This window comes from Vombatus ursinus, unplaced genomic scaffold (assembly GCF_900497805.2).
Source record: "Vombatus ursinus unplaced genomic scaffold, bare-nosed wombat genome assembly UNPS02010219.1, whole genome shotgun sequence".
Classification (NCBI taxonomy): domain Eukaryota; kingdom Metazoa; phylum Chordata; class Mammalia; order Diprotodontia; family Vombatidae; genus Vombatus; species Vombatus ursinus.
Genome location: NW_020949997.1, coordinates 1,633,660 through 1,658,205, shown reverse-complemented (window position 1 = coordinate 1,658,205; position 24,546 = coordinate 1,633,660). Strand labels below are relative to the sequence as shown.

General features: G+C 40.9%; 1 protein-coding gene across 1 annotated transcript in view; it reads right to left on the bottom strand.

Annotated features, from left to right (window-relative positions):
* Positions 1-24,546, bottom strand: part of XKR6 (XK related 6) — a 383,982-nt gene that overhangs the window by 225,346 nt on the left and 134,090 nt on the right. The window lies entirely within an intron of this gene.

Below are 24,546 nucleotides of genomic sequence, written 5' to 3'. Positions count from 1 at the left end.
CTACTGTCGAATTTCTTTCACTTTTTCTTCTTTCCTACTAAACTTCTTGGAAAAGTTGTCTATAATCAGTGTCTTCACTTTCTTACCACTCATTCTTAAATTCCTTACAATTGACCTTCATCTGCTGAAACTGATAGGAAATCACCAAAGAAAAACTAATCACTAAATCCAGTGGGCACTGGTTTTTTTTGGTTTTGTTTTGTTTTTTAGTCCTTAACTTCCTTCACTTTTTTTATACTATTGGTTATTCCCTTTTGTTAGAAAGTCCCTTCTTCCCCAACTTCAGAGACACCACACTGTCCTGGTCCTCATCCTGCCTCTCTAACAATATTTCCATCTTCCTTTAGGGTTCCTCATCCGCTTCCCAAACCTTTACTGTGGGTCTATTTCCTAAAGCTTTGTTAATGGTGTGCTCTCCCTTCCCCTACTCCCTCTCTCTCTCCCTCTCTGTCTTTCACACACCCCCATCACAATATTATTCGCTCCTATGACTTCCAAAACCACCTCTACATAGATTATTCCCAAATCTATATCCCTATCCATAACCTCTCTAATGTCCTTTTGGTAGCTTAACATCTCTAAAATCAACCTCTTTATCTTTCCCCTAAACCTGCTCCTCCTGATCTCACTGTTTCTGTCTGTAGCACCACTGTTTGCTTGGTCTTGTCTCTGACAGGGCAGGCAAGCCTGTTCACTTGAAGTAGAAAGATACCCTGAGAGACAGGCAGAAGGCAGAATGTTAGACTAATAAAACAATCATGGCTACCACCTTGACCACCAGCTCCCCGCAGACCCTGATGGAGATAGTCCAGGTACCTAACCCCTGGGAATGGCAGTGATCCCCAGACCCCAACCTTGCTTCCAGCCTGGCCACCACATCCATCATTAAGGGAAGCATTAAGGGAAGTTGAGGGGACCGGCATCCTGGATACCAGCAGCACTAGCTGCTGACTAACGGCCACATCAATCTGTGGGTAAATCCAAGAGCTCCAAGAATAACAGAGCCCCCCAGACCACTGACGCTGCTTCCAGTCTAGCCCCCACAGTCAGTGACCCTTGAAGAAATGAGATCTGGCCACTTTGTCTGTGGGGACTTGTAGCTCCCCAAATTTTCCTTTCGATACTTTACCCCTGGGACAGACTTAAGAAGAAGAAATTTGGGAAGCAGGTCAGAGCCAAGCACAGAGCCAGCACCAGGGAAGAGTCTAAAGCATGAAGCATTGCTCAGAGATAAATTGAGACTGATGATGGCTCCTTGCTTGTGAGGCTGCTTTTGATCACCTCTGACAGCTCTTGGGATCCCATCCTTCCTGCTTTGTATAAAGGCTCTTGACCTACTCGTCAGCTTTTGCCAGTTCTAAAGAGGTTTCCCAGCTGGACCTTTCCCCTATGCTGCAGGGTCAATTGGCACACTGAGGGAGGCCCCACACTGCCCCACCTTCTCCCACGCTGCTCTGCATAAATTTGCCTGTGGCTTGGAACACAAATTTTTTTTTTCCCTTTTGTAGCATCTGCTAATATTTCTTCTTGAAGAACCAAACAACAAGGGTCCAAAATTGATACAGAATTCATCTACTTTAGCAGTAGAATAAGTTAGAGCAAAATCCTAGGGCATCTTTAATTTGTGTTTCTTAATTTTGTTTCCAAACAGGGCATGATTTTTTTTTGTCGTTGATTATTTTCTTCATGAGTCACATTGATACAGCTTTCCAGGAAAAATGCTAGTATTAAAGAGATGGGTTTTTTGTGTCAGAGCAGTGGGGGGTAGGTGCTGGAGGTTTTGGGAAGTGCTATTGAGTTTCCCAAAAGCAATCTAGCCCACTTACTACCCTTATTCATTCCCAAACCCAGCTCCTTTCCCTCACCCATAGTCTCTATAGTGAGGTAGCTAGGTGGCACAGTGTGCCCAGAGTCAGGAAGGCCTGAGTTCAAATCCACTCTCACACACTAGCAGTGTGACCCTGGGCAAATGACTTAACCTCTGTCTGTCTCAGTTTCTTCAACTATAAAATGGGGATAATACTAGTACCTAATTCCCAGGATTGACTCAAAGAGTTGTTGTGAGGATCAAATAAGATAATATTTATAAAATGCTTAACACAATGTCTGGTATATATTAGCCATTTAATCAATGCTTATTTTCTTCCTGTCTACTCAAGACATATGGACTGACAGACTAATTCAAGGGGTTACTCATTCAACTGCATGCTCTGAGAATAAGATGGTATAGGGGAGAATATGCCCCAGAAGAAATTCTTGTTATCTTTGTGCTTACTATAACTTTGAAGTGAATATCTCTTTGTAAAAGCTACCCAGCATTAAGTAGTCAAACAGGGCTGGGGTGCTAGTCACTGGTCCCTAACGAATAAGGAAACCCAGCCCAGGGGGGCTCAAGCCAATGGCAGAAAAAGAGCAAGCTAACCCTCCGAAGGCAGAAGGCAACGTAGCAGGCTCAGCCCTGAGACAATGAACTAGAGCACACAGACTACATCCACATTTACAGGGTGTTCTTGTTCAGTCCTCCCCAAAGCAAACCCCTGAAGATCTGCTCTGAATGATGTAGAGGTCTTCCCAGGACACCTCTAGGTCCCGGAACCCATCCTATCTCAGCTTCCAGGCACTGCTTGTGGAGCAGCAAGATATAGGGAGCTTATTACTTCAATACTGCAAAATACCTTTGACCTCATCAGTATGGGCGCTTCCTCCACCAACGCAGCTCATATCTACTTTTATTCCCGAGGAGACAGGCAGTCTTAGTAGGTTGCTATGGGATTTCGAAGGTTAGCAGAGCATGAGCTCTGGAGGGTTCTGCCACGCCAGGAAGGTTTGAGTATAGGTCTGGTGATAAATTGTGTGTACAAGGAGCAGCTTAGCTAATAACAATAATAACAACAATAGTAATTCATACTTAAATAACACCACAAAGTACACAAAGAAATTTCCTCTCAACCTCGTGTAGGGAAACCTTTCACTAGAACCTGGACAACTAGGTGATGAGTTTGATCACAGCAGCTGACCAGGGCTGTTTACTGTGGCTTGGAGGGAGACAATCTATATCACTAGAGGGAGCACATACACTGCTGAGGTCACAGATATATATTTTTTTTAAAGTAATAAGTTTCCTTTGTCTCATTGTTCCATAACCAATAGCTATGAAAGGGAACTGAAAGCCAGGAAATGTCTTTGGCTGGTTGCCTAAGTATGCATAGAGTATGGACCAGGTGTGCCAGCAAGCCCAAGTGCAGCATTTCCATAGGCCAATGAAAATCTCCCCAATCCAGTTTTGACAAACCCAGCCCCATACACTATGCAAGTCTATGGGCAAACAGGAGTGAAAGTCTGGGAACATGGCTAGGCAGGCAGGGGAAGGGTCACAACTTGGCCCCTTAGGCTTTTTGTTGTTCAATTGTTTGACTCCTCATGACCCCATTTGGGGTTTTCTTGGCAGAGATACTGGAGTGGTTTGCCATTTCCTTCTCTGGCTCATTTTACAGGTGAGGAAACTGAGGCAAATAGGGGTAAGTGACTTGTCCAGGGTCACACAGCTAGTAAGTGTCTGAGGCCAGATTTGAACTCACAAAGATGAGTCCTCCTGACTCCAGGCCCAGCACTTTATCCCCCATGCCACCTAGCTGCCCTTACACTTAGTTTGGTCTTAGTGCCTTCTTGTCTCCATTACCCATCTCTCCCATTCATAAGGGAGAGCAAAAGGGGTTTGGAATTGAGAAATTCCAGATCCCAGTGCCCTTGGAAGCTTGTCAGAAGAGCAGCCTCTGCATGGATGATGATTAAGTGCATTTAAACCCATGGATATAATTAAAATAAGGAGGCATATGAAATGCCCATTCTAAAATAAAGTGAGATCTCTGACAAACAGATGTACCAGAAAGCCCTGAACCAGAAAGTTTGGTTCAAAAGATAGACTTGATCTTGAGGGCACTAGCTAGATAACTAGAAGTATCTCCACTCTGTCTGAAAGACCTTGCAGCCTAAAGCAAAGTATCTTAAGATGGAAACGAAAGGCCTATTCAAGACTGAAAGGAAGACAAGCTACAAAGGAAAAAACACAGGTTTTTTTGTTTGTTTATTTGTTTGTTTGTTTGTTTTATTTCACCTGGGGACAACTTTTGCTGGTCTACAACTGAAAGCTGCTATTCTAAAAGAGTTAGGGAAAGCCTATGAGGTATAAACTAAATGAGTATAAAAGAGCCTACTCTCCCTTTAAGGAAGAGATATATAGCATGTCAATCAAGGACTTCAGCAAAAGCCAGAAGCTGGAAACAGAGAAGCTCTACAACCATGTATTGAATGAAATCACACCTGGCAGCAGAGACTATTTGTCCACTGGAGCAGCATCTGGTAGAGAATATGTAACCAGCAAAGTCCTATTCATGGAGACAATATGTCCAGCAAAATAGCATTCAGCAGACACTATGAACTGTCTAAAACCATGCCCATCTATAGGCCAGGGATAAGGACAAAGTTTGTTGGCTACATTCCCAGAAGAAGCAGGAGAATGAATGGGTTGATGTTTGGATTACAAATGAGCTCAGAAACCTAAAAGATAGAAGGGACTTCAAAGATCATCTGATCCAACTGTCTGATTTTGAAGAGAAGACCCAAGAAAGGGGCCATTTGTCCAAGGTGAGTTAGTGGCAGAATTGGAAAATCCAGTTCTCCTGACCCCTCCTCCAGTGTTCTGAGAACCATGTCATGGCACCTTTCTTTAAATCAAAGTGTTTTCCCAATGATAACAAGTGAGTATTTCTCACTCATAACTTCATATTTCCAATAGCCAATTGTCAAAAACACTCCACAATGGTAAAATAAATTTCTGGATGAGGAAAGAGGAGCAGAGAGAGGGTAGCCCAAGGTAAGACAGCTGATTAGTCACACAATGGGAATGAGAATGCAGAGCCCTTGGGACCACACTGCATCCAAATACAGGGCATTACTTCTATCTTTTTCTGGCAATGTCTACCTGTACAGGTTTATGTTACAAAGAGGAAACAAGTGCCTCCTATCCCTAGCTGAGGATTTGCCAGACAACTCAGTGATGTGGAAGAAAACTTACAAAGAGGAAGGTACGTGTCCTTTTGGTGTTGCCTCCAATTGTTCTGTGCTCAGCACAGGGTCCACATTTGAGGGATGATGGATAGAGATGGACATAGAGTTGGAGACGGAAAAGGAGATTAGATAGAGATGGTAACAGTGACAATGACTACCATCAACTGAACAGGCACAGAGTCCAGAAAGACAAATAAACTGGGAGTATCTATTACTTCTCCTTAAAAACTCCTGTTTTAATGCTTCATCATGGTGTAGAAGTGATCCTGACTTCTCCAAGAATTATGAGATACACAAACCCAGGCAGTTAACACCAAGATGGAAAAGCTTCCTGCACATCCCTAGGGAGCATGTGTGTGTGTGTGTGTGTGTGTGTGTGTGTGTGTGTGTGAGAGAGAGAGAGAGACAGAGAGACAGAGAGAAAGAGACAGAGAGAGACAGAGAGAGAGAGAGACAGAGAGAGACAGAGAGAGAGAGAGACCTGAGGATCAGGATACATAGGTGAGGAAAGATTCATCACCAGAATCTTGGCTTTGGAGTCATGAATGGTCTTGACTGCAGAAACTAATGGTCAGTAGAGGGAGTTGTCACACATCAGTGAAATTAACTAACGTACTGACATCATCACCTGCCCCTACCTCATCACTTTCTGAGAAATAAAGGACACGTCCATTTATTTAAGATGTCTCTATTAATGCTACAATCTAAGCAGAGCTGCATGTCACCACTATTCATTGAAACTGTCATATTAGCTGATGGCAACATGCTAGGAATTATAAGGACATTGCTGAACTGGGGAAATGTTTACTTCCCTTAAGGAGTTTATGAGTTGGAAGACAAGACATAAGAACATGCATGGTGCAGTAGAATGAGCACTGCATTTAGGGTCAGACCCCTGGGTTCAAATCCATATTCTGTTATTTATTATTTCTTCAGCCTTGGTCAATTTCACTTAATGTCTCTGGGCCTCAATTTCCTCACCTATTAAATAAAAGGGCTGGGCTAGATGACCTCTATGGTTCATTCCACCTCTAAATCTATAATCCTATGAAGTATATATGTATATGTATATACACACATATATAATATATGTATAGATATAGCTATAGTTCAATAAGAATTGATAGCTTAAAACTATATTTAAAATTTTAAAACACCCACTGTGGGTAAGGAGGGGTTGCTAGCACAGGAGCATACGTACATATGTTTATATGTATGTATATATTTTGTTGGTTATTCAATCAATTCAGTTGTGTCCAACTCTTCATGACCCCACAGACCATACTGTCCATGGGGTTTTCTTCACAAAGATAGTGGAATGGTTTGCCATTTCGTTCTCCAGGTGGATTAAGGCAAATAGAGGTTAAGTGACTTGCCCAGGGTCACACAGTTAGTGTCCAAGACCAAATTTGAACTCGGGTCTCCCTCACTCCAGGCCCAGTGCTCTATCCACTGAGCCACCTAGCCGCTTCCTCTGTACACGTGCATATATACCCATGTGTTGATATATAACAATAATAGCTAGCATTTATATAGCACTTAAAAGTTTCTAAAATGTTTTACATGTTTTCTCATTTGATCTTTACTCTGTGAAGCAGGTGTTATTATTCCCATTTTATAAGGGAAGGAACTGAGGCAGATAGAGGTTAAGTGACTTCCCCAGAGTCACACAACTAACAAGTGCTTGAGGCTAGATTTAAATCTAGGAGTTCTTAACTCTAGGTCCAGTGCTCTATCCATTGTGATATATGCATATGTATATGTATATAATATATGTATATATATAATATATGCATATGTATATATGCATGTTTGTATGTATATATTGTCCAAATTATACCTGCTATTGATTATGAGTCTACAGTAGAAAGTGTTCTGGATTATGGGTAATTTATCTAATTTCTCTAAGTGCTGGCTTAGGTAGTTGGACTTATGCTAGATGTTAGAATTAAATCTTCTGATTCTATGATTCATATATGTATATACACACATATATGTATATAGGTATACACATACATATATGTACAGACACACACGTATACCTATATATATATATACATACATCAATTTACAACACTTTGCTCAAAAGTCTTTAGTGGCTCCCTATTGAGCAATGTATAAACTTTTTTGCCTAGCATTCAAATGCATTTGGAAGTTAGTTATTTGGAATTCAGAACACATTTTATCATAAATTAATATTATAAATGGAAGAGGGTTCCCCAGTTTGTCTCACAAAATGCCTATTTAACCCAGAACGAGCCTTCAATATAGTACAAATAGTACTTGAAAAACCTTGAAAAACAAGGCTTCACCCCGCTGATCTTGAGGTACGCAGTGAGAGTGAGGAGTTGGTAAAGGTTCCCTTAACACAAAAGGAAACATAAGCTCTGGTGGCAGTACTTGTTCACAGTAGAGTACCCATGATCTGTATGGGAAATGTCTGAAAGGCATGACTGCCTATATGTGTGTCTGCCTAAAGTTAGATTCCTGCCTAGGAAGGATGTTGGGGTTCTGGCCGGATCATCACTTACTGACTTATGCAAGAACTAGCTCCTCCTAGAACTACGTTCACCTCACAACTGCCAAGCCCTCACGACAGGCAATAATTCATCAGGGTAACTGAGGAAGCCACCTTTAAATACATTTTAATGATTGACAAATCTACTGTAACAACCTATATACAAGTGATGAAAGGTTTTGCTCCCATGGGTTCCCAGTTTTTCCACTATAGCACAAGTTGAGTCGTTAGCTACATTCATCATATAGAATTGATACATATGTTGACTCTAAAGTAGGAAATTTAAAATAAATCTATCTCCGATTATCAGGATTTTTAACTTGATCAAAGATTTTCATCAATGACAGCGGATTGGAAGGGATAACAAAAGACATCAGTCCTTTGGTAACTGCGCAGAGACCATGGGACAACAAACTCTAAGAGAAGCTAAAGTTCTTAGACTAGATTATACAACCTTCTAGAAGGGCTGTGAGACCTCCCAGATATAACTTTTTTTTCCAATTCAATAAACATTTTCTAAGTATCAATATGTATCTAGTCATGTCACTATTACACTCAAACATCTTCAGTGGCTCCCTAGTGCCACTGTTGTAACAAAATTCAAACTCTGTCAGGAATTTCAAGGCTTTCCACAGTAATCACCCCTCCCTGCCTTTCCACCACCATTTTAATACTAATCTCCTTCTGTTGTTCAGTCGTTTTTTCAGTCATGTCCAACTCTTTGTGACCCCATTTGGTGTTTTCTTGGCAAAGATACTAGAGTGGTTTGCCATTTCCTTCTCTAGCTCATTTGACAGATGAGGAAACTGAGGGAAACAGGGTTAAGTGACTTGCCCAGTTAAGTGACAGCTACTGAGTGTCTGAGGCCAGATTTGAACTCAGGAAGATGATTCTTCCTGATTTCAGGTCTGGGACTCAACGTACTGTGCCACCTAGCTGCCTTTCACATGCATTAGGATCTACCCTCTTTCTTTCAAACATAGCCTGTTTCCTTGTCTCTATGTCTTTCCTTGAGCTATTCCTCATACCTGAAACGTTCTCCCTCCTCCTTTTCCACTGGTGAATTCCTACACATCCTTTAAAGTACAACTCAAATATCACCTTCTCTCATCCCTCCAAACTGGTCCCCCTCCCCAGAAGAAAAGCTTTTAACCTTCCCCTCCTCAGACTCACCTGGCACTTTACTTTGTACCCCTCTACAATACATTTACCACGTATGTAATGATTTTGCATTCTAGCTAGATGAGTACATGCCATATCTCTCTATTAGACCACAGGGTCCACGACAACAGGGACCAGTGTTTCATCTAAACTTCATATCTCCCAACCACCCCGACTACGCCCTGTGCTTTTACACATTAGATCCTTAGTGTTTTCAGAATGGAATGGAATATACTAGGCTGCTTGATGAGTGTTATCGTTACTTAGGGGTCCTACCTGATTAAAAAAAATGCCAACCAAAGTTCTAGAATCTAGTCCAGCCAAATACACAGCGAACTTTTACGAAGTACCCACTACTTGCCCTTGGGAATGATGGCTGCTTTAGTACGCTGCCAATGGATACATCGCCACCACCATGGCAGCTGGTGACAGATACATGATATCTAAGCCGTTGTCATATGACTGACTGAAAAGGGACAGCCACAAACCACATGGGCACAAGCAACACGACTTCAAACCCTGCGGCATGCTGGGAAGAGCATGGGTGGAAAGACAAAGCAGCAAAAAGGCACAAATTAGAGGAAGAGCTGAGACAATGACAGTACAGCCTCACTTACTGACACCCTTCACGTGTACCCCACGTGCAAGGGATGAGTCAGGCATCAGTCTTCCAGCTCTCCACACACCCACAGAAATAGGTAATATCTTCAGCAACAACACCTTTATGACTAGTTAAAAATAAGAGGTCATATTTCCGCCTCACTTGAAGGTTTAAGAAGGCTCTTCCAGCAAGGTCGGGAATGCAAGTATTATTTATCCCCACCTCACAGAAGAGGACACTGAGACTCAGAAAGGTGAAGTATGGCTGTGGTCATACAAGCACTAAGTGTCAGAGCCAACATTCGAACCCAGGTCTTGCCTGACTCCAGATCCAGATCTGTTTCCTCTCTACTACTCTCTCTCCCCCAGTAGAATGTATGCTCCTTGAGGGTAGGGACTGTTTCATTTCTGTCTTTGTATACCTAACCCCTAGCACAGTGCCTGGCACATAGTAAGTGCTTTAACAAATGCTTGTGGGACTGATTATAAGGTCTCAGTTAACTCTACCGTTCTGTGGTTCCAGAGTCAATGCTAGTTCCAAGGCAATAAAATCCTCTGCCCTTTCTTATACTTAACCAGTGTCATGGAAGGGCAGCACAGCACTGAACACAAGTAACCTAAAGAATCACAAATTTGATAGAATTAGAAGGGATTGAGGAGATCACCTACTACAAAATCATCATTTTAGAGAGGATACCGTAGAGGCCCGGAGAGGTTAATTAGTTTGCCCAAGGTTGGACAGTTAGTGAGCAGATAAGTCTAGAACCCAGGTCTCCTTATCCCCAATCCAGGGTCTTTACTATTGTAACATAAGAACAGCAGTATATGGAGACTTGAAAAGACTGGGCCAATTGATCCTGCACCTTTTTCTGCTGCTTAGAGGAAGGCTCAGAAAAGAGGAGGTAAGTCTTAAATTGTTCTTCTGAGGGGAGAAAGAAGAGGAATTTCTAATGGCTAATGCTAAATGGTTCTAGATGCAGGCTGAAGCAGTTTGATACAGCAGGCTTCAGCTCCAGCAGGAGCAGGAAGAGTCCATGAGGACAGGTGCAAGGAGGCTGAAGACCACATCCCCAATGAAGGCCTCACATTACAGTTCAAATTGACCAACTTCAAAGCATGAGTGGTGGAGCCTGCATCGTTCAGTCACTCTGTTCCAATGTTAAGCTTGTCTAGGTGCTCTGAACCTGAGAGCACTGAAGCCATTTGATAGTAATAACTACAGAATCTGAAGAAGAAAGACCTGGAAATTAAAGGGGACAGAAGAGATTTGGGTCTTACTGATCACTGAAAATCACAAGATCCTTTAAATTATTAAAAGCAAGGAAAACTACAGCTGATCAAACTAGTCATTCTTTTATTCAATTAGCAAATTTATTCATTTATTCATTAAATAAATGAACATTTATTAAGTAACTACTTTGTGCCAGACACTGTGCTAAACCCTAGGGAAGATACAAAAGTGAATTTTAAAAATCCTTGCTTTCTTGGAACTTAACAGTCCTACAGAGGAGATAAGACACGCACACAGATAGATACAAATTAGAATAAGTACCCAACAGAAAGTCTGGACCAGGGGTGGGGAACCTACCTCCTCGAGACCACATGTGGCCTTCTAGGTCCTCAAGTGCAGCCCTTTGACTGAATCCAGACTTCACAGCACAAATCCCCTTAATAAAAGGATTTGTTCTGTAGTACTTGGACTCAGTCAAAAGGCCGCACCCGAGGACCTAGAAGGTCATGTGTGGCCTTAAGGCCGCAGGTTCCCCATCCCTGATCTGGCCAATAAAGGTCCAGCCCTGGAAACATGCAAAGGGGGCTAGATCTGCCTGCTGCCAACCCAAATGGGCAAAGGTTTGGTGAGCTTGCTTCTGGAAATATGTGATGATGTGACCCTGCTGCCTTCTGTGACTGTCTCCTGTCCATTTACTGTGCAGTGAAGAAAAATCTTTCAATCGTCTGCTGAACTGGAACTGAGTGTGCATATAAAAGGGCACCGTGGGTCGGGGAAGTGAGGGTGTGAAGTCCCTTTCCTCCCCCAGAGGCTTACACAATATCTTCCCTTTGATCACCAACAGGAAAGAGAGCTAGATTTGGTCTGTTCGTGGATCGAGACCTATCCATTACATATCATCACAAATTTCCAAATGCCAGCTCAGCAAACCCAATTCATGGACTGGCAACTGGCAAAGTTGCTTCTATGACTATCTTCATTAACCCCCCATTACAGAAACAGAGAATACTATGAGATCACTTGGGGAGAGCCATTGAAACTATAAAGAAATTCAGCATTATAATCATCATGAAACAAAAATGATGATAATCATAGTATCTTATATTTCAAATTGGGAGTTATCACATACATTATCTCATTTGATCCTGACAAAGGGCCTATGAGGTAGGTTTTACTAACCCCATTTTATAGATGAGAAACCTGAGGAATAGAGAGGGCTGAATTGTCAGCTAATGAGTACCCAGCTTAGGGCTCTTTCTCCTACACCATGCTGTCTTTCACAGAAATACTCCATTATTTATTAATCAAGATTTAAACAACCTTTTCCTGATTCATATCTCACATGTGATACATACTGCCTGTGTGGCCTCAGGGAAACCATCTAACATCGATGGCTCTGGATCACAGTCTCCTCATCTTTAAAACAAGAGGATTGGCAGGGGTGGGGAACCTGTGGCCTTGAGGCCATGTATGACCTTCTAGATCCTCAAGTGCGGCCCTTTAGGCCCTTGTTCCTTTTTTGTGGCAAATATCACGTAAGGTTTTTGAAAAGAGAAATGTAATGCACAAGTCTCTTTAGGGCCACATTTGAGGACCTAGAGGGCCACACATGGCCTCAAGGCTGCAGGTTCCCCATTTCTCACTAGGTGGTCCATGAATCTACTTCCAGCTCTCAATCTATGGTCCTGCTTCATCCATGTACATTCTCAATTAAGTAATGTCCATTCACTGTTGGAAGACTCATTTGTTTCTCCCTCTAAAAGATACATATTAAAACACTAGTTTGATGTTAAACTAGTTATGGTCAACTGATTTGGGATTCACTGCTAAAAATTATGCCAGGGCTTTAGTAAGTGAAAGAAATCAAATAAGAAATAATTGAGTTTTCCCTTCTCCCGAAGTAAGATTTTCCTTCATCTTGGCCACAAATGGCTAAATATTCCTTGAATATACCTTGCTTTGTTCATCCTTGCTACCCACTACAAAACAGAGTGAATGCAAGCAGGGTATTCAGCTTTGATAAATACATTATTAATTGTTTTTTATTTCTGGGAAACGGAGGGGGGAATTATAGAACAGGTATGAAGTTGGACATGAAAGTATTATGGAGCAGTTCAAAACTCTAGACCCAGGTTCCTCTGATCCTAGCTCTGCTACTTACAACTACGTGACCTTGAACAAGTGATTTAGCCTCTCTGGGCCTCAGTTTCCTTATCTGTAAAATGAGGGGATCACACTAAGGTATCTTCCAGGCCTAAATCCTATAATCCTATAAATATAAACTCACAGAAAAAACCAACAGGCTGCAGGGTTGTTGGGGAGAGGAGAGGGATGTTAGAGAAAAATAAAGGACAACAGTAAATTAGGACTGAGGAGCGAGGGACAGTGCCCAAAACTGTTTGAGCAAAGTTGTTCCAATGTAAACATAGACAACTGAGGTAGCATCAAAGAGAAAATGGCCAAAGCAAGCAGCCAGGAGGATTGGAACAGATGAAAGAAATGAGAGATATTCTAGAACCACGGACCATGAGGTACAGAATGCAGGCTGGAGGCTTGTTTTTCTTTTGTGGCAAGTATCAGGTAAGGTTTTGAAAAGAGAAATGTAATACACAAGTCTCTAGAAAATAATATGATAGAACAAATATGCATTAAGTGCCTATGCATGCAGAGAGGAGAGTACATAGTAGGCACTTAATAGATGTTTACTGAGTAACAGAAAGGTTTGGCGACCTCTGTCCAAGACTATGTCGCTCTGTGCTAGAGAGAGAAGACATCAGCCCTGCCTTCCAAGAGCTCAGAATCTGGTGGGGGTTAAAGCAGAAGGTGTGTTTGAACTCCAAGAGGAAGGTAGGTTCTGATACTGATGTCCTGCCAAACCTCACTGATATTGACCAGGTATTTCTAGGTACCTCCATCAGATGCTTCTCCTGACACTGTGGCCCTCCCCACTGCAAAGACTCCTTTCTACTACCACCTACCACTGGACCTCTCATCTCCACCTATTACCTTTTACCAAATTGAAGTGATTCCTTAACCACCTTCCCAGAGTGTAAACCAGAGGCTGGGTTCAGAACCAAGGTTTCTCAAGACAACAAAATCTGGGAGGAAACAGGAAGCTAGGATCCAGAGGGGTGATTTCAAGCCTGGGCAGGGGAGAGGAGGAAGAAAAGAGGTGAGGTGGGGAGAGGGACAGAATCAATTAGAAATCAGGCAACCAGAAATAGGAATGAAGTAACTGTCCGATGCAATTTGCTTTCTCAAGGATTTGTCCTTTTGTGGCTACAGAATGATTTCCCCACCTTATTACCCTTGCCTTGACGTACCAGGTGTGGTCACTTGCCCTCCCCTGAACTAAATTAAATGGTGGGGTTGGATCCTTTTGGAAAGTCTTTCCTTAGACTGCCTCCCTGGCAGTAGCTTATTAGAATAGTGTTGTTGATGAGTGGCCTTCAACCAGTTTTGGAGCATGGACCTTACACACTGGCTACCATATCCTCCCAATACGCCCTGAACTCATAGTGCTCTTAGTGGAAGAGGTGACTGACCAAGCCACAGCCAGAACTAGAAATTAACTTCTCACATGTTTGCAAATGGGCAGCTAGGTGGCAAAGTGGATAAAGCACCAGGCCTGGAGTCAGGAAGACATCCGGCCTCAGACGCTTACCAGCTGTGTGACCCTGGACAAGTCACTAAACCCTGTCTGCCTCAGTTTCCTCATCTGTAAAATGAGCTGGAGAAGAAAAGGGCAAACCACTCCAGTATCTCTGCCAAGAAAACCCCAAAATGGGATCACAAAGAGTCAAACACGACTGAAAAATGACCAAACAACAACAGGTTTGACACCTGTTTGCAAATGCCCTTTGGAGTATATCCACTTCCCCAGTGGATTGTTCTAGTGACTACAATGCAAAGTCTTTGCAGCCTTCTGGTAGAAGAAGTTCAAGGCCTAAGTGGCTTAAGTGACCTAAGGAGCAAATTTGAGAAGGCATTTGAAGAGAGTCACATATGAAAGGGACAAGGGCAATCAACAAACACACACACACACACACACCCCCCCAACTAAATCCCCTTCCATATGTGAAGGTCTTACCCAGGTGTCACAGATATCACAGGTAAAGACTGGTTGCCCTTTGGGGGCTGTACTCTCAGGTGAGAGGTCACTTCACTTAGAGGTAGTGGAAATCTAGTGATTTGGAGTCTAACCCAGCTCTGTCACCTATTAACTGCATGAACTTCTTCAGCATCCTCACCTTTAACCTGAAGATTATGCCACCTACCCTCCTACTCAAGTTAAAGAAATGAGGATCTAAAGGGAGAATTTCAACTTTCAGCCAGTTGAAGCATCTATAGGTATTTGGGGTGGCACAGTGCTAACATAGGAATGGGCTTGGACCAGTAACATCATTGGTATAGGGAAACTGCAGCTGAGGAAATTCACTCTATCAATAGAGGCTGATGCTTTTCTCTTCAGCCTAAAGAATCATAGATAGCTGCCTAGAGGAGAGGTGTCAAACCTGTAGCCTGTTGATGGCATGTGGCCTACAATATACTCAAGTGTGCCCAGCTAGATTAAAATGTAATTGGGGAATATTGAACAAAATAAATAAAAATACAGTAAGACCTAGATAATATCACATTTTAAAAATACAACATATGTGCCCCCAGGGATCTTTATGTATAAATTAGAGGTCCCATTTCTATTAGAATTTGACACCACTGGTTGGCAGGTCAAATTGCTCAAAGTTTATTAGATAGATGGTGATCTGGGAGGCAGCTCTCTTCCACAGTGTGTCTTCCCAGGGTTGCAGCATTCTGGATTCATACAACAGTCAAAAATCTTAAAGGGAAAACAATGTAAGAGAGGGAACAGGATATCAATGGGTCACAACTTCATCAATACGGGAAGTGTAAAATCTTAAGGTTGCTGAGACAAGCAGAACCATAAAAAGAACAGACATACATGTTCACTCACTTTAGGTTGAATAGAAGGCAATTTCTAATATGGAGTTATTGGGTTTTTTCTTTGAAATTCTTAGCACTTTATTTTCATTCTCATAAAGTCTCTAAGTGGTAAGGATATGGTAAAAATACTGTAACTACTATATGTTGAGTATATGGTAAAAATATATACATAGCTACTATATTATAACTAGGTAAAAATTCTATAACTTATAGTATTTATAGGTAAAATAACTATGCATTGTAGAAAAATTTGAGAAGCTGTGACAGTGGCCAAAGATTTTCAGAATATCATGGACCTAGAAGGATCCTTACTTCTAATCCTAATTCCTGTCTCAAAGAAAGATCCAGCTCATTAAAAGAGGGTTACATGGCCCAGTGAATATCAATCTTCCTTGTTCAGTAGGCAATCCACTCATAAGACCATACCACAGAAAGTAATTTGGGGCAGCTGGTGGTACAGTGGATAGAATACTGGATCTGAAGTCAGAAAGATTTGAGTTCAAATTTGGCCTCAGACACTTACTAGTTATGTGACCCTGAGCAAGTCACTTAACTTCTATCTGCCTCAGTCTCCTCCAGGGTTGTTCAATTCACTAAACATTGATTAAGCACTTACTATGTGCCAAGTACTGTGCTTAGTGCTGTAGTGAGAATCAAATTAGGTTATATTTGAAAAGTACTTTGAAAACCTTAAAGTCCTATAAAAATGATATCCATTGTCATTATCAGTAGTATTAGCATTAATTTGTTGAGGTAGCTTGAGCAGACAGGACAGGAGTTGGTGGCCCCAGTTTCCTTCACTTTTCCTCGAATTTTCTTTAAGAAATACAAACTCTTTGTCCCCTGAGGGAAGATCCTCATCCTGACCTAACTAGCTCAAGAAATGCAACTGTGAACATATATTACACAGGAGCTGGCTCACTCTGTTCCCATGGCAATGGTTACTAATCTATGTCAGCAATAATGTAGTTTGTGGTTGCTAAAATTAAAGGAAGAGGGAAACCCGTGCACTGTGTGCTTTTTTGGATTCTCCCATTTTGGGATGCTGGGGATTTGAGGGTGAGAGGTTAAATAAGGAATGGGTTTTCCGATGGTAACTGGACACATGGGCCACATAGGATTGATGTCCAAGACAGCATCATTATGTCCTACTCTGTCTCATAGTAATTCATTCTGGTTTTATGGCAAGACTTACTGCCAGGAAGATAATCCTGATTTTGTGTGTAACTTAAAAATCTAAAACAGGGGTCCTAAAACTATTTCTAGGGAGCAACTGTTTCCTTCAGACTGAGGGTGAAACAATAAGCTCAAAGTGGGGTGGGTAGAAAATAAGGCATGCCAGAAGGTTACCTTTCATTTGAGATGATTTCATAAAATGGGGAACATGCCCTGGCAATAGGTTCTGACCACAATTTTTTTTTTCCCAGTGAGAATATCCTATGGCCTCAGGGACAGAGCATAGTGGTAGTGGGTAATAATCCAGAAAAAAAAAAAAAAACCAAAACTATTTGACCTTTGAGCAAGTAATTTACCGAGCAATTAACATATTTTCCTGGATGTTCCCTCCTTTCTGGACTTTCATGACATTATTCTCTACTAGTATAGAGATGGGGGAATAGTCTGCAATTGACAGTCTTGAAGGATTGCCTGAGGACATTGAGATATACCCTGCTCAGCTCCTACCTGTCCAGACTTCACCATCATGTCTCAGCTGCTTTTGTACCCTAGAAGATCATGGTCCCCTCTTCCTTCTGGACTTCCATTTTGAGGAAGTGCCCAGGCCAGCCATCCTTCAATTCTTCCCTCCCATCCCCACCTCTCCTGACTCTCTAGGCTTGGGCATTATGCCCCCATGTGGGTATTTTCTTACTCCCCTTTCCCATCCACTCCCTGCTTTTCAGTTCTCTTTTATCTATTATCTTTTATGTATTATCTAAGGAATGTGAACTCCTTGAGGGTAAAAAATGTCTTACTTTTCTTAGCACAGTATCTGACACATAGTAAGTAGTTTAAAAAGTTTGGATTTGATCCAGTATCCTTTCCTTTCATACTCCATATCTGGCCCCTCACTGTAGGTTTACTCCAAGCTTCTGTACCAGTCCTCTCTTCTCTTTTCTAGCTATGCTTAAAGTCTTTAATTTAGAAAGGCAAAAGTCCTCCACTGCATACCGGGCCATCGCCAGTTGTCCTGAGTTTTGTCTTGCCGCTGGGCTTCGAGCACTCTAGAGGAGTGAGGTTGACACCTGGTGCAACTCTACCTCACTTAAATCTAATTCATATGCAAGTCAAGACATCACCCTTATGATATCATTGGTCCTGTTCTATGAGGATGCTCATCAGGTCATATGAGTTTAATTATCATCTCTATTATGATAACTGTCAAATCTATATATCTAGCTCTCACTTCTCTCCTGAGCTCCAGTTATGCATTACAAACTGCCTATTGGACATTTCAAACTGGATGCCCAGTAGGCATCTCACACTCATCATATTGAAATCAGAACTTATCTTTCCCAAAAAAGCAGCCCTTCTTCCAAATTTACATATTTTTCTGTTGAAGGCACCATTATTTTTATGAGCCATCTAGGTTAACACCTTCAGAGTCATTCTCAGCTCCTCACTCTTACCTCACAATATTCAATCAGTTGCCAAATCATGGTTTTTCTACCTCCACAACATCTCTCACATCTTTCCTTTCTCTTAATTCACATTCCCACCACCCCACCCCAAGTCTACATTCACATTACCTCTTACTTGAAATACTTCAATAACCTCCTAACTGGTCTCTCTGACTCAAACACCTTCCTGTTCCAATTCATCTTCCACACAAGTTGTCAAAATGATTTTCCTGAAGTGCAGATCTGACCATGTCATCTATGGACTCCAGTGGGTTCCTCTTGCCTCTAAGATCAAATACAAACTGCTGTTCGGCATTTAAAGCCCTTCACAACTAGGCACTACACTATCTTTACAGTTTTGTTGCTAATGATAGTATTTATGTAGCACTTTACAATTTACAAAGTGCTTTACATGTGTTATTTCACTTAACCCTCACAATATCCCTACATTCCTACCATCCCTGCTTTATAGATGAGGAAACTGAGACTGAGGAAGGTTAAGTGAGTTGTCCCAGGTCCCACAGCTAGTTAAATGTCTGAGGTGGAATTCAAATTCAGGTCATTGTGACTCCAAGGCCTACAATCTATCAACTGTACCACATAACTGTCTATATAAGCATCATGCATACTTCCCTTCATTCATACTACAGTCTAGACAAATGGAGCTTTTTATTGTTCCTCACAGATAGCACACCATTTCCCACTGCCCTGTCTTTGCACTGACTGCCCCTCACATGTGGAATGCTGTCTCTCCTCACCTCTGCCTCTTAGAATCCTTAGTTTCCTGCAAGGCCTAACTTAAGAGCCACCTTCTACACTATTTCCTGGTCCTCCCAACTGGAAATCATATATGTAGATATAGATAGCTACATAGCTACAGAGATAGAAAGGCAGATGACCATGTTGTCTCCTCTTGCTAAAGCATAAGCCCTTTGAAGGCAAGGACTACTTTATTCTTTTTATTTTTATCCCCATTACCTAATATAGTGCCTAGCACATAGTAGGCACTTCTAATAAGTTTTTGTTGATTGATTGATAGGTTCATGGTACTTTAGGTCTAGAAGGGAAACTAAAGAGGTCAGGGGCCATACCCAAGGTCTCACAGATAATTAAAGATTTAAACCTAGGCTTTCTAACTCTAAATCCAATGGTTTTTTTCCCAGCAAACTATGCTTAGTCTCTCTGGGCCTCAGTTTCCTCATCTGTAAAATGAAGATGTTAGCTTGATGTTCTAAAGTTCCTTCTAGTGCTATAACTCTATGACCAGATCAAACTCTGAGCTTGCTAGATTGGTTGGGGGTGGCAGAGGTAAAATATCTGGCCATCTTTGGAATCATTCCCCCAAGATCTGCTCTCATTATTTTATGACCTGATGGAAGAAGGTGCACAGTGTAACATCCCAATGGGGACCAACTGATCCAAGCAAGATGAGACAAGAAGCATGAGTTATTTATGAATAACTGAATAGGGCAATCTCCTCCCCTGTTTATATTAGTCAAATAAGGAAATCAAAGTCTCATTAACCTCAAGGAATCTCAATGAGAAGAGGCATACCAGGTCCGCAATTAGGGTTCTCATCTTGGCCCACTTGTGAGAAGCACTGCATTGGGACAGATGGCCTTTTCTATCATGTTCTCCTGGAAATCATGCTAGTTTTTAGCTTTTTGATGGAACTATGCTCACATGCCAGAGCACTCTGCCAGTAACCCAGAGACAGTCTGCCGGCAGGTAAAGGGAGGGAGTGTTGGGCAACTACAGTTCCCAATGCACCAGCAAGTGCTGCCTTGCATTGTGCTTGGGATGTATAGCAAGGTGTGAACACAAAAAATTGTCAGTGTAATAGATCTGGGCTTGAGTTGCAATTCTGCCCCTCACCAACAATGTGACTATAGGCAAATTACTTCTTTCTAATCCCTAGTTTCCTCATCTATCAAATGGGACTATAATCCTGGCACTAACTACCTTATGAAGTTGGTGTGAGTAAAGTGTTGTGTGTGTGTGTGTGAGCTCTCATAATTTGTGATCTGCTACAATTAAGATTATTGCCTGAACTGTTAATGACAGGCCCCACTTAGGGCAATACAATTTTAAGTAAAATTGGTCTCAAATAGACTCTACATCATACTATCATTGTAATGACTATGAGTGAATTTAGACTTTTCTCAGAAATTGGAAATGCCCTGAGAGTTATTACTTTTCTATCACTGGAAGACCTCAAAAGGAGTTTGAATAACCACTTGTCAGAGACATTACAGATGGAATTCCTGCATCAGGTGTGGATGGGATTAAAACATCTCTGAATTCCCTTCCAGCTCTGAAATTCTATGATTATTATCCCCATGAGGAAACTGAGGCTTAAGAATATTAAGTGTCTACCCACAAGCAATTTAAAAATTAGTTGGGGAGACAAGGAGTACAGACCCAAAACAATTAGTGAACGAGTATACCAGAAAGTATTAAACAAGGCAGTAGAAACCATGACAAAACAATTTGGTAAGAAACCTAAGGGGTCCACAGAAATTAAATAAATTCAGATGAAGTTCCAGCCACAGACTTAGGTACCATAAGCATGAAGTTGGCTTAAGCAATAGACCAAAATTAGGGTTGAAGTCTTAGCTCTGCAGCTCATTAGCTATGTGATCTTGTGCAAGTAAGGACATCTTATCCTGGCTTTTGTTACCTCCACTGGAAAAAGAAGGCATTACCAATGTCCCTTTTCTAATGTACTAGATTAAGTAGGGGTGACAGAGGTAAAATATCTGACCGTCTGTGGAACCATTTCTCCAAGATCTACCCTCACTGTTTTAAAACCTCATGGAAGAAGGTGCACTGTGTAGCATCCCAATGGGGATGAACAGATCCATTCAAGGCTGAGATTCATGAATAACTGAACAGAGAAATCTCCTCCCCTGTTTATATTAGTTAAATAAGGAAATCAAAGTCTCATTAACCTCAAAGAATCTCAATGAGAAGATGCTCTTTTCAGGGGTAAAGATCTGCATCACCATCTTTCCAAAGTGATCTAGATCAAAATGATCTTTTCAGAGTAAAAATGAGTCTAAATTCTAAGAAGAAGGAAGGTATTGTGGAGATATTTTAAAGCAATGGTATTAAACTCAAGTAGAAATGGAGGCCATTAATCCATACATTCCTGGGATCCCTGTGAGCCACATATTAACTTAGTTTTAAAATGTTATCTGTGATTTACTGAATTTTTATTCATTTTGTTAAATATTTCCCAATTACATTTGAATCTGGTTCCCAGGGCACTCAGGAGTATTGGGGGCAGCAGTGGCTGAGTGTTTTGACACCTCTGTTTTAGAGCATCTTCCCAAGGTTAGGTCTTTGACCAAGAAACAACAACATGAAAGGGAAATCCACTGAACAGGGGTTTATAACATTAGTGTGACCTCAGCTTCTGAATTCATTAAATCACTTGTATGAAATAAGCCCACTCCAACAGAGGTAGAATTACACAGTTATCTCTAATCCAGTATCAAATAGATTGTCCCTTGAATTAAGGTCTGACTATATGTGAGAATTTTATTGAAATGGCTTCCTCCATCTTCAGAGCAATCCATTGCTGATACGTTCTGCCCAGTGTTTTTATGTTTTTTAAATGTTATTTGATCATATTTTTTAAAGTTGCACATTTAACTCATTTTAATAAAGAAATTAAATGCATCAGCAAAATTTCCTCCCCCAAGGCTATTATTTTTCTAGAAATTCCCTTTAAAAGTCAGATCCAGAAAAGTTATCGCCAGAAGAGTGTTTTCTTAGTCCTGGATTTCTCACTCCCCATCAGCTGCAAGGAAAACTTATAATCAAAGAAGATGTAAACAAGAATAATCCCTGTCAGCTTAATGGGAAGGCATCACAGCTTTAATGTGCATTAATTAGCAGGGTCTTATTCTACAATAGTCCATTAACACTCAATGTTAGTGCCACTGTTTCTCCAAATGTCATTCACCCTACTGACTCATCTGCCAGGATTGATCATAGCCCCACTCCAAGATTCATCTGCCTTCATGGTGACTGAATACAGGGCCAATGAGTCTTCTGACTTTAATCTAAGTAATTCAAAATGGAATTACCTCATGCAGTCTCTTTCTTACCCTCCTAAAATAAGTAAGGTAATATAATGGAAAGAATGTTTGGTTGGGAATCTGGAGATCTGGGTTCAAGTCTAGATTCAATTAAAGCTAGCTGGATGACATTAGTGAATCATTTACTTTTTCATCTATTAACTGAGGACAATAAAACTTTCACTACCTACTTGAAAGGACTCTTGTGAAGAGAGTACTTTGCAAACTTTAAAATACTATGTAAGTGGACCCTTATTATTTGGCTATATGGGCAGCTAAATGGTGCAGTAGATAGAGCCTGGACTTGGAATCAGGAACACCTGAGTTCAAATCCAACCTCAGACACTTACTAGCTGTGTGACCCAGGGCAAGCACTTAATCCTGTGGGAAATGGCAAACCACTCCAGTATCTTTGCCAAGAAAATCCCAAATGAGGTCATGAAGAGTTAAACACAACTGAAATGACTGAACATCAAATATGGAGAGATCTGTGATTTTGTCAGTGGGGGCATTCCCTCCACTGGTGTATATATAATACAATCCTTCCATGCCTTTTGTCCTGTGCAATTCTCCTTTTATAAATTCTCTATAAAAGATGGCATGTGGAAAATCTTCTGGCTCTTTCACTATATCAAGTATACCAATCTAACACCTGTACATTCTCATTCATAATGTTTCAACACCAGCAATGCCCCCTGGACTTTCCAAATGGCAAGAAACTAAAGTGTCTACTGGGTGAGGTGATTTTGAACCCTCAATTTGGGTTAAACTTTTCTAAGAAATGGGGATAGTCAAAGTCAATGTCTTGACCTATGTCCATTTCCCCTTTCTTAGTATCAGTAACTTTCCTTTAACAGCTCAGGTGGAAAAGGTTGTATTCATAAGCAATTCTTCCTTCAGTTTGGCAGTTATGTTGATTTTTGTTCTATGATATGACTACATATAGATAGCTGACTTTGAAATAATTCCTCTATATGCTGTTTTCCTTTCTGTTAATTTCAATTTTTTAATACTAGACATTTGTCACATCCAATTCCTTATGATTCTCTTCTTTTTTTCATTGCTTAAGTACTTTATTTTTAAAATCCAATATCAGCAAAACATATAAGAAAAAGCACACATACTCATACCCCCACACCCACATACACACATATACACACAGCCCCATGAAACTGCAGTTATAGCTAAAATCCATTATCACATTACTATTAAGTGACTATTAGAGGATGTCTGTGAATGGTAATTATCCTTAATTGCTGCTGATCTCAAGCATCCCTTAAAGAAAGACCAGAATTTCAGAATGCCTTGAAGGACCAAGATCTATCACTTAAGGCAATGAATTTTTTTTTTGTCCATAAGGCAAAGAAAATAGAGGTAGTAGGATTAAAATGTTTATTCCAAAGTAAAATGACAATATCTGGTGTAAATATTTGTATTTAAAGTTCATTTGCACAGAAAGAAAATATTTATTATCAAATATATTTCCTTGTCAATTGATGTGCTTGGTCTTTCCAGTAGGATGGTTCAATTCTCTTCTTGAAGAAAGTATCCATGTGTACATATATGAGAATAGTTGATAAGCTTTAGGACTCTTTAATTTATTGGTCCCAAATTATATTTCCAAACATCACATTCACCACCACCCTCCCCTATGCTCAATATCATATTGAGGTCACTAAACATAAAGTAATATGTTGCTTTGGTTTGGAAAATCTTGTCAATTCTTCATAGGCTTTCTCTATTTCTTTAATATCTGGGAGAGATTTTGTGCATAAGCTGCAATTACCTTCACAGTGATCTGTTTGCTTTTATTCATCCTGAGCCCTTCAAGGCAACCTGGCCAGGTATCCCAATAAATTATTCTTGTCTTTGATTCCTGCTGAAAACAAAGCACCAACTTCTTGATTTGCTTGAGAACTCATGGGTCATTGTCTGATTCAAATGGAACTACACATCTGACAGTTTGATTTATGTCCATACGGACAACAGTAATAATACCTCACATTTACATTGTTCTTTAAAGTCTGCAAAGTGCTTTACAGGTGTTGTTTCATTTGGCTCTCACAACAATCTTGTGAGATAAGTGCTATTATCATCCTCATTTTATAGATAAGAAAGCTGTGGATGAGAGAGGTTAAGTGAGTTTACTAGGGTCACATAGCTATAAGTATCTGAGACAGGATTAGAACTCTGGTATTCCTGACTCTAAGTCCGATACTCTATCCACTATACCATCCTGCTTCTCTGTGAATCAAACTTCTTGACCTAATGGTATGACAACTCCCTGATCACTGGGAAAAGATT